The sequence below is a fragment of the Mustela nigripes genome, chromosome 12, assembly GCF_022355385.1.
Source record: "Mustela nigripes isolate SB6536 chromosome 12, MUSNIG.SB6536, whole genome shotgun sequence".
In the NCBI taxonomy this organism is placed as follows: Eukaryota; Metazoa; Chordata; class Mammalia; order Carnivora; family Mustelidae; genus Mustela; species Mustela nigripes.
The window spans coordinates 66,440,480-66,450,103 of NC_081568.1; the positions used below are offsets into that span (position 1 = coordinate 66,440,480).

General features: G+C 38.9%; 1 long non-coding RNA gene across 1 annotated transcript in view; it reads left to right on the forward strand.

Annotated features, from left to right (window-relative positions):
- Positions 1-4,510, forward strand: part of LOC132027854 (uncharacterized) — a 5,827-nt gene extending 1,317 nt beyond the window's left edge. Inside the window, exons 2-3 of the long non-coding RNA XR_009407228.1 lie at positions 3,047-3,094; positions 3,986-4,510. This is a non-coding gene — a long non-coding RNA (uncharacterized LOC132027854). The remainder of the gene's footprint in view (positions 1-3,046; positions 3,095-3,985) is intronic.
- The last annotated feature ends 5,114 nt before the right edge of the window (positions 4,511-9,624 follow it).

Here is a 9,624-nt window from a genome sequence, read left to right on the forward strand (position 1 = left end):
AATAAATCCCACTTGGTCGTGGTGAATAATCTTTTTAATGTACTGTTTTATTTTTATTATTGATAGTACCTAAAATGAAGTGAAACTGAGGGAGATGATGACAGCAAATGTATTTTTTTCCCCATCTAGTTCTTCAAAATCCATTTTCCAAAAGATTTTATTTTTAGGTAATCTCTACACCCAAGGTGGGGCTCAGACTCTCAACCCTAAAGATCAAGAGTCACCTGCTCTCTGTCAAATAAATAAATAAAATCTTAAAAAAAAAAAAAAAAAGAGTCACCTGCTCTACCAACTGAGCCAGCCAGGCTCCCCAGTGTGAAATCCACTTGACCCTCATATCAAGTTGTCATACATCTGCCTTTATAGAGTAGTTTTTAAAAATTTTTCAAATGAGGGTATTAGGTGATACCTAAGTATATTAAGAGTTAGGGATTCAACATATGAATATGGGGGGAGACACAGACATATAGTCCATAACAATCACTTTAGAAAATTCAGGTAAAAACCACATTTGTCTCCCAAAAGGTTGAAGAATACTGTGGGTGGCGGTTACCACTGGCCCATCTAGGACCATGAGCTTGTTTTTGTACCAGTCAGTTTGACCAGCCATGCTGGAGTCATGTGATCAACCCCAAAGCCAGGAATGGGTCAGCTCCATCAAAATGAGAGAGGAAGAGAAGGTTATTCTGAGCTCTCATCAAGGAAAAGGGGCAGGGTGAGGGCAAGTGGCAAGTAGCCCACAGTGCAGGGCCGTAAGACACAGGCTTGGGTGGAGCAGAGGTTTCCTGTGTGACCAAGGACAAGTCAGCAAACTTCTCTGTGCTCCTGGCATCATACACCCATAAGCCAGATCACTCGGAAGACAAGGGGAGACACAGAAGTAAAGCCCTTAAGAATCAGTACTAACAGAACTGGGGGACTAGAAGTGACCCTTGGTATCAATGCTAATGGTGAAGCAACCAATAATTCTCTCTCTTTCTCTTTTTTTTTTTTCAAGATTTTTTATTTATCTGAGACAGAGCAGGAGTGGGGGTGGTGGTAAGCAGAGGAAGAGGGAGAAGCAGAGCCCCCCTCTGAGCAGGGAGCCCAAATGAGCTCCATCCCAGGACTCCAGGAACATGACCTGAGCCAAGCCTGACGCTTAACCTTCAGAGCCACCCAGGTGTCCCAATGCATCCTCTTTTTATCTCTGTAGAATATAGCCTCTTTTGGATTTTTTTTTAAAGAAATCATATAATATAGGTACTGCGTGTCTAAGTTCTTTCCTTAGCATAATGTTTTCAAGGTTCATCCGTGTTGTATAGTGTATGAATACTTCATTCCTTTCTGTGGTCAAATAATATTCCATTGTACAGATGAACCACATTTTGTTAACCCATTCATCAATTGATAGACCTTTGGGTTGTTCCTACTTTTTGTGTATTATCAGTAATGCTGCTGTAAACATTCATGTGCAAGTTTTTGGGCAGACTAATGTTTTCATTTCTCTTGTGTTTATATCTAGGAGTAGGACTGCTATGTTTAATTGTGGGACTGCCAGATTATTTTCCAAAGGGACTATATTGCCTTATGTTGCCACCAGCTGTGTATGAGGGTCTGATTTCTCCAGCACCATTTGTTACTGTCCGACTTTTTCATTCTAGCCCTCCTAGTGGGTATGGAGTACTAGCTCATTGTGGTTTTGCTCTTCCTTCCTCTGGGGAGTAAGCTGTCATGCATCTTTTCATGAGCTTATTGGCCACTGTATATCTTTTTTTAGAGAAACATTTCTTTAAAACTTTTGCTCAGTTTTTTAATAGGGGTATTTGGTTTCTTTATTATTGAGTTGTAAGAGTGTTTATAAATGCTAGTTCCAAACCCCTTATCAGATATAAGATTTATAACTACATCCCCCTGTTCTGTGAGATATCTTTTTACATATCTGGTAGTGTTATTTAATGTAAAAAATTTAAAATTTAATGAAGCCCCAATTATCTTCTTTTTCCTTTTGTTGCTTGTGCTTTTTTTTTTTTTTTAAACATGATTTTATTTATTTACAGCTGCCTGGGTGGCTCAGTCAGTTAAGCATCTGCCTTTGTCTCAGGTCATGATCCCAGGGTCGTGGGTTCAAGCTCCATGGGGAGTTCCTTGCTCCATGGGGAGTCTGCTTCTCCCTCTACCTGTTGTTCCCCCTGCTGCACTCTCTCAGTCTCTCTCTCTCTCTCTCTCTCTTTGCTAGAGAGAGAAAGAACACATGAGCAGGGACAAACAGAGAGATAGAACATCACAAGTAGACTCTGTGCTGAGCATGGAGTCTACACAGGGAGCCCCAAACCAGGAGCCCCACATGAGGAGCCCGATGCAGGGAGAATTCTCATCAGCCTGAGATCATGGCCTGAGACAAAATCAAGAATCAAACACTTAGCCAACTAAGCTACCCAGGTGTCCCATTTGTTGCTTGTGCTTGTCAAATTTAAGAATGTGACTCTTGATCTCAGGGTCATGAGTTCCAGCCTCATGTTGGATATGGAACCTATTTGAAAAAAAAAATCTATTGCCAAATCTGAGGCCATGAAGATTTACTGCTGTAATTTCTTCTAAGAGTTTATAGTTTTAGGTTTGATAGTTGGGTATTTGATCCATTTCGAGTTAATTTTGGTGTGTGGTGTAAGCTAAGAGTTCCGTTTTATTTTTTTTTTCATGTGACTATCCAGCTGTTCATGTCTATTTGTTAAAAAGCCTATCATTTTCCCATTGAATGGCCTTGACAGTCCTGTTGAAAGTCAGTTTACCACACTACACTAGGAAACAAACTGAGGGTGACAGAAGGGATGAGGGTGGGACATGAGGTAACTGGGTGATGGATATTAAGGAGGGCACGTGTGGTGATGAGCCCTGGGTGTTCTATGCCACTAATGAATCATCGAACACTACACCAAAAACTAATGATGTACCATAGGCTGGCTAACAACATAATTTTTTTTTAAAAAAGGTCAGTTTACCATAAACATGTATTTATTTGTGAACTCTCAGTTTTAATCCATTGATTTCTGTGTCTTTGTTCCAGCATCATGCTGTCTTGATTGCGGTTGGTTTGTAGTATTTTTTGAAATTGGTAAGTATGAATCCTCCTACTTTGGAATTATTTTTTAAGATTGCTTTTATTTTTTGCGGTCATTTGCAATTCCATGTAAATTTTGGAACCGGTGATCATTTTCCATGAAGACATCAGTTAGGATTCTAATAGAGATTGCACTGAATCTGTGGATCCATATGGGTAGTATTGCTGTCCTTAAAATATTAAGTTTTCCAATGCATGGATATGGGATGTTTTTTTCATTTGCTTGGATCCTTTAATTTATTTTAAGAACATGCTGTAGTTTCTGGAGAATAAGTTTTGAATTTCTGTTAAATTCATTCCTAAGTATTGGGGCACCTAGGTGGCTCAGTTTGTTGAGTGTCAGCTCTTGATTCTGTCTCAGGTCATGATCTCAGGGTCATGAGATTGAGGCCCGTGTCAGGCTCTCCACTCAGCAAGGAGTCTGCTTGAGATTCTCCCTCTGCCTCTCCCTCTGCCCTTCCCCCAACTCACATGCACACACACATACTCACTCTCTCTCTCTCTCTCAAATAAATAAATAAATAGATTGATAAATCTTTACCAAAAAAATTATTCCTATTTTATTCTTATTGATGCTATTGTGAATGGAATTATTTTCTTAATTTTATGTTCATCACAAATATATAGGAATATAATTCATTATTTAAATATTGAGCTAGTGTATTTTTATTAATCTCAAAACAGTTGGAGTTGTATTTTTGGTACTTGGAACTGAAAGAATGCTAAGGAATCTTTTTCTCTACACTATGCTGTAACTGGCTTCCCTGAAGGTTGAGATGTAAAAATATACTTAATGGTGTGTACAAACAGCTTTCACCTGATCTTATTCAATCCCCACTCATCTTGGGAGGTGTGCAAGATCACTATTTTTATCTACACTTGCAGGTGCGGGAAACTGAAGCTTCAGAGACTAAATGATTAACGTGGGCCTCTGCTCAGTAAATTGCATATCTGGGACTAGAACCTGGGTCTTCTGACTCCTACTCCAAAGCCCTTGAAGAAGTGTTGTCCTGAGAAGCTCACGAGCTCAACAGATGTGCCCTTATGTGCCTGCTGGGAAGCAAGCACAGAACAGAGACATTATCCCAAATAATGACATAGAAATAGGGCCTCAGAGAATGGTTCCTGACTGAGTTGAAACTCAAGAGATGAAATTCTATTATCACCCTAAGTAAATATGATTACTTATCAACTGCAGAGCCTTTTTTAAAAAAAGTCTTAATTCCAAAATGTACAGAAAATGAAACTTTAACCGCCACCCTAAAGTGTTTCAGAATATTTGTGGCAGATAATTTACATTATCTTAGGAACGCTACAAACTCTTAAATTGCAGGGCCAATAGCTAAGGAGGCCAATTTGGCATTGTGTTTTTGTAATAAACATAATTATAATGAAAGTTGAAATAAAGGAAATTCAGAAGAGTTTGTGCTGTACTTGGCATCTATCTAAACTTCAGAGTTAAGCCAGGGACGGAGGTCCATTACTTGGCTTGAATGTTGAAAAATTTCTTTGTAATTGCTCTCTGCTGTAGGTCATCATTTTTTTACTTAAAAATGGTTTCAGCCATGTATTCAGACTTCAGTAGGGCTATGACAAATATAATTGTATGCATTAGTAGTGTTTGTTAACTTAAAGGAAATTAATGGCTACAAAATTCTCCATCTGACTCTTGAGTCATATTCAAATAGTGAGTTCTGCTTAAATGATAAGGGTATTTTATTTTAATTCTTATTTATATGTACAAGGCATATAGAGAAGGAGAGTGAGTAAGCAGAGCTTACTGTTTTGGTTGTCACATCTCCTGTTAAAGGCTTACTTGGTTCACAAGTCTCCCTGTGCCTTGCCCAAAGGAGGTGGAGGGCGGTAGGCTGTTTCATAATTCTCTGTAATAGGGAGAGGTTAGGGAATTCCTCATTCCTTAGAGTCCTCCCCTATTACATCCAGCCTTTTCTACTGACTCCATGTGTATTTGAGAACTAGAAATCCGGTATATGACTATATTTTGTTGTACATGAAGATTACAAGGACGGGATCTTCTTGCATTATTTAGAACTATGAACACATATCTATTCATCTCTAAAACTGCCTATGATGGTGGCAGAGAAGGCATAGATAAAACATGAAGCCAAGTTGAAAGCCAAGCTGGCACCGAGAGGGACCATCCACTCAGAAGCCTGGGGTAGAAGAGATAAACCAGACTCAATCCAGGAGCTGGCGGATAGCATCCTTAGGCCTCCTCAACCCCATGTCAGGTCACAGTGACAGCCTACTGAATGGATCAAAAGCTTCCAGAAAGGCTCCCAGATTGGAGTTCTGTGGAGGGACAGCCCTGGTACTGAGCATGGGTCCAGAAGTCAGGAAACCTTGGACCCCCATTGCCACCCCATTGCCAACACTGGGGAAGAAGTTCCCTCCTTCCCCAGTGTTGGGGAGGCAACCAGCCTCCTGAGAGCAGAGGTGATCTTCTCTCTTACTTTTTCCATCTTCTTTCTGTCCTAGGGGCCTGGGAAGAGAACCAGAGAGAAAGAAACCTCTTTTCCTTAGGTTATCGTCTTCTTTCTCCTACACATACCAGACAGTTCAAGCTCCTTGTCTGCCCACTGCGTTAGGACAGTTCCTTGGACAAAACTCATTCTCTATGGATTTTGTTAAAATGAATGAAATCTATAATCAGTCTTACTCATTGTGCTTCTCTTGACTGTAGGTCAAGAACAGTGGCAATTTAGGGTAGTTACGAGGTGCCGTTCCACATAAAGCATCCTCTGTTTTTGATCAGGAAGAAGTTTTTTCTTGCCTGCTGTCCCCAACATCCTGAGTAATTGATTAAAAGTGCATTTGGCATTGAAAGATATCCACTCCAGGGGTACCTGGGCGGCTCAGTGGGTTAAGCCTCTGCCTTTGGCTCAGGTCATGATCTCAGGGTGCTGGTATCAAGCCCCACATGGGGCTCTCTGCTCAGCAGGGACCCTGCTTCCCCCTCTCTCTGTCTACCTCTCTGCCTACTGGCAATCTCTCTCTCTCAGATAAATAAGTAATATCTTTAAAAAAATTTTTTTTTTTTTTATTCAGCCCAAACTGGAGTGGCCATTTCCTTGTGAGATCACAAAGGCTGAGCCAATAGAAAGATTCCCCTCAATTTTTTAAATGCCAGTTTATAAGAAAGCCAATGCAAATAACTACTCTGGGGGAACATTTTCCCCATTGCAAACTCGGAGAAGTATAAACTAAAGCAAATTTGAAGTGCCATTTACATCTACTAAATTAGGAAACATCTTCAAATGATAATCAAATATGCTAATGTGTTCATAGGGAATCTAATTTATTTTTACAGCTGTCTGGGGAAGCAATCTGACAATGTTAGTATCTACTGGTAGGATCTTGGGGAGCACACCACCATGATGGAAATGGGGGCTCTGCACCTAGAAGTGTTTATCACATCATCTCTGCTCAGGGAGATTTGTTTTGTTTTCTGTTGTGGTTGTTTTTTGTTCTTTTTCTTCCTGAAGGACATAATGCAAAAGAAGTTAAAAATTATAAGTGACAATGTTGAGGACTTCTAGTGCTGGTAATATTATAGACCTGGTTCCCTGAGAACCTTCCCACTACACACACTTTGAAATGATAGGTGAAATGTAATAAGTACAATAAAGTAATTAAAACAAGTGAATTACAGTTACATGCATCAGACTGACTAAATTTCATAAATATGATTTAAATTTAAAAATTTGATATAAGCACACACACAAAATTGTATACATAGTATGATGACATTTAGGAAAAGTTTTAAATGCTAAAGAATATTACATACTGCTTTTTGATACATACATCTATAGAAGAAGTATAAAGTCAGCCCAGGAAGAATACCAAGTTCATACTACTGGTTACATCTTAGAGGGGGCTGGCAATATTTCATTAATAATAGGCCTTTTAACATATCTTTAATTTTTTTTTATTTTCTTAAAAACAAAAGATCTGAAGCAATATGGCAAGAAAAATGTTAAGATTTGACAAAAGAAGGTATATGCTAGAAATATTTTACAGTAAAAAGATTTTCATTCTAGCGACTTAACCATTAGAAACATCCTAAATGTTCAATAAATTTTGGGATGATTAGATAAATCATGCCATTTAAATTTTAAACAGCAATTATCCATTGATTAAAAATGAGCATATGAGGCATATTTATCAAAATAAAGTGAGGCAGTTTTTAAACACAGTCTCCATAGAGAGACTCATTCAAAGAAGTGTCTCTTTGAAATCCAGTAAATTACTGGAAAACCAGCCTCCATCTGTTCAGATAACTCTCAAACCTTCATGCAGAGTTCCTCCATTCTTAAGCACAGTAAAACCTCTTAAGACTATCTTTCTGTTATCTCTTATTCTTACTGCTTCACAAACAGGTTAGCTCCCTAGGATGCCACTAGCCATCCTTCCTCCACATTTTAAACATGACTCCAGGACCATCTTTTCATTCGTTCTTCCTTTCGTTCTGGATTTGTTTTCTGTTGCCAGTCACTCTGAGCTCTTTATAGTATCAACCACTCAAGCATGTTCCAAAGCCTTCCAGTCTTCCTCCTCACCACCCATTGTCTCCCTTCTGTGAATTGCAAGTCCTGGAAATGAACAGTGGCTAAGAGGGAATTTTGACCAGTGGGAGGAGGGGGAGGGCAGTGGCTATAACACAGTGAATTCACAGGGTATAACTCTGCAAAGCTATGCTAGTAAAGACAGGGGAGGGATTTAGGATATACTGTTGGGCAGAGCAAGTTCTACTATAAAACTCAAGTATACCATGGAGGCATCTGGGTGGCTCAGTCACTTAAGTGTCTGACTCTTGATTTTGGCTCAGGTCATGATCTCTGGGTCATGAGATCAAGCCCCATGTCAAGATCTGGAGCTCAGCATGGAGTCTGCTTGAGATTGTCTCCCTCTCCATCTCCCCCAACTCATGCACTCTCTTTCTCAAATAAATAAGTACATAAAATCCTTAAAAAAGGAATTCTAGGTTAGTACTTATTTTTTTCTCAACACATTACATATATCTTTCCCTTATTTTCTGACTTTATTGCTGCTGTTCAGAAGCTGGCTGTCAAGCTGTCATTCCTTTCAAGATGATGAGTATTTCTTACTGCTTTTTGTTTTTTAAGAAGATTTTATTTATTTTTTTTTATTGCTTAACTTACTGAGTTAAGGATCATCTAGAAAATTTTTGCAGGGAACAGGAATTAGTCTGGGGAATCTAATGTACAGCAGAGTGACTGCACTTAACAATACTGTGTTACATACTTGAAAGGTGCTAAGAGAGTACATCTTAAATGTTTTTACCTCAATAACAACAAAATCATAATTACATGAGATGATACCTAACCTTATCACAGCAATCATTTCACAGTATATACATGGATTAAATTATCACATTGCACATCTCAGACTTACCAAAGGTGGTATGTTACTTATATTTCAAGGGAGGTGGGAAAAAATAAAAAAGTTAAAAAGATTTTAAAAAGCTATAAAAAGGGGCACATGGGTGGCTCAGTCGGTTAAGCGTCTGCCTTCAGCTCATCTCATGATCTCAGGGTCCTGGGATCAAGCCCCACTGAGTGGGGAGCCTGCTTTTCCTTCTCTTTCTCCCTCTGCCCTCCCCCCACCCCTGCCCACTTGTTCTCACTCTCTCTAGGGCTGTCTCTGTCAAAGAGTTAATTAAATAAATTAAAATTAAAATTAAAACAAACTGATGGAGCCATCCAGGTGCCCCAATCTAGAATTCCATATACAGTAAAAAAATATCTATACATATATCTTTTTATAGTAAAATATACATATGTGTATATATATATTTTACAGTAAAATATATTTTAAAGATGGGATAAAATAAATACATTTACAGACAACAAGAGTTGAGTTCTCCACCACCAATTCTCATAACAGCAAACTCCAAAAAGTGTTACTTTGGGTGGGAATAAAGTGAATCCAGAAAGAACACTTAGGTGTAAGAATAAATGGAGAGAGAAGAAAATGGTTAACATATAGGTAGATCTTGGTAAGCAATGACCAGAAAAGGAGTAATATCTTGTGTAGGTTTTTTTTTTTTTTTAAAGCAAAACAGAGTTTAAATAAATAAGTGAAATAAAAATTTGAATAGTTTCCAAACTGGAATAGTGAAAAACAATATGACAGATACTTAAGGAATCCACAGAAAGACCAGGATAGAAAAACTCTTCTGGAATAGCAGGAACAAATGGAAAACCCAAAGATGTAATTACACTAAACCTAAATGAATTGCATCCTCTAGTTAAGAGGGGAAAAAAGGGGGGCGCTTGGGTGGCTCAGTGGGTTGGGCCTCTGCCTTCAGCTCAGGTCATGATCTCAGGGTCCTGGGATCAAGCCCCGCATTGGGCTCTCTGCTCAGCAGGGAGCCTGCTTCCTTCTCTCTCTGCCTGCTGCTCTGCCTGCTTGTGGTCTGTTTCCATGTCAAATAAATAAATAAAATCTTTAAAAAAAAAGAGAGAGAGAGAGAGAGAAAA